Source organism: Palaemon carinicauda, chromosome 19 (assembly GCF_036898095.1).
Source record: "Palaemon carinicauda isolate YSFRI2023 chromosome 19, ASM3689809v2, whole genome shotgun sequence".
NCBI lineage: Eukaryota > Metazoa > Arthropoda > Malacostraca > Decapoda > Palaemonidae > Palaemon > Palaemon carinicauda.
In genome coordinates, this window is record NC_090743.1 from 43586981 (window position 1) to 43588110 (window position 1130).

The 1130-nt window shown below is 41.9% G+C and overlaps 1 long non-coding RNA gene across 1 annotated transcript in view; it reads right to left on the reverse strand.

The window, feature by feature from the left end:
- Positions 1–490, reverse strand: part of LOC137658614 (uncharacterized) — a 279626-nt gene extending 279136 nt beyond the window's left edge. The window contains exon 1 of the long non-coding RNA XR_011047390.1: positions 360–490. This is a non-coding gene — a long non-coding RNA (uncharacterized lncRNA). The remainder of the gene's footprint in view (positions 1–359) is intronic.
- Between the last annotated feature and the right edge of the window lie 640 nt (positions 491–1130).

Here is a 1130-nt window from a genome sequence, read left to right on the forward strand (position 1 = left end):
TGTTGTTAATGGTGTAGAACTGGGTAAATTTTTAGAAAGAGGATCCAGCCCAAAATGATATGAAAATATGTTTTTCTAGGTTATTTTGATGTGTTTTGCACGAATATCACATTCATTTTCCTCGGAAATGAATGGTTTTAGACTTTACTCTATAACAAACCTAACCTAACCTAATACAACCACCTAACCTAACCTAGGGCCCTGTACCCTTACCAAGGCCTGGGTGGAGGGCAGAGGCCCCCCCCCTCCCCCCCTGCGACTCCCCTTAAGGCCACAGTGATTTTCGGGGCACTACCGAACCCAAGACAGTAAAATAACACCAAAATCTAGTTAAAACCTAAACCTAAGTTTATATTTACCTTAAAAAGAAGGCCCTGGTTGGTCGATATCGCTGTCCGAAGATGAATTATCGGTTTCGGCCCGTGGTCGTTGTGGGTGACTATGGGGTACATATAATCTCCCAGCTTCAATAAAAAAGTTGTGATGCAACTGACCCTGTTCTTTATTGAAATTTTCTATAAACAAATATCTCCCTAAATATTGTTCGAAATATTTTTTTCGGTTATCAGGGCTTCTCCACCACTCTTTTATATCACGCCAAAGGTGTTCAATGTTTTGCGTGTGTACACTACTATCGTCTCTGTCGACAAATTGTTCGCTGTGATTAATCACTTTGTGCATATATCCTTCTTCTGCAAGTGTGCGATACGCTGCCCACCCATCACTAATCACAACAGAACTAGGAAAAATAAGTGGAATAAGCGTCCCTGCACTTCTGTCTTGGCCTTCTTTGTTAAGTGGAATAACGAATTTTTTCTTAGAGATTCGCTCTATTCGCCCAAACAGCCACACGTGGGTAAGTTGTCGACAACGATTGTATTTGCGCTGTGCGACCTACGAAAAGCGTTTCGTCGATTTCCACAATGACGTCACGACCACCAATTTGCGGGCGGTTGGAAAACCATTGTTCTGTGACTTCGGAACAAAACGATCGCCAATCTACGCTTGTTCTACTTAACCACTTTAGGCACCGTATAATAGTGGTATGATCAAAAGATTTTCTCAACCAATGGTTTACAAACAAAGCAACTGACCAGGGTTTCACATGAACATTGTCTAAAAATGTCCCC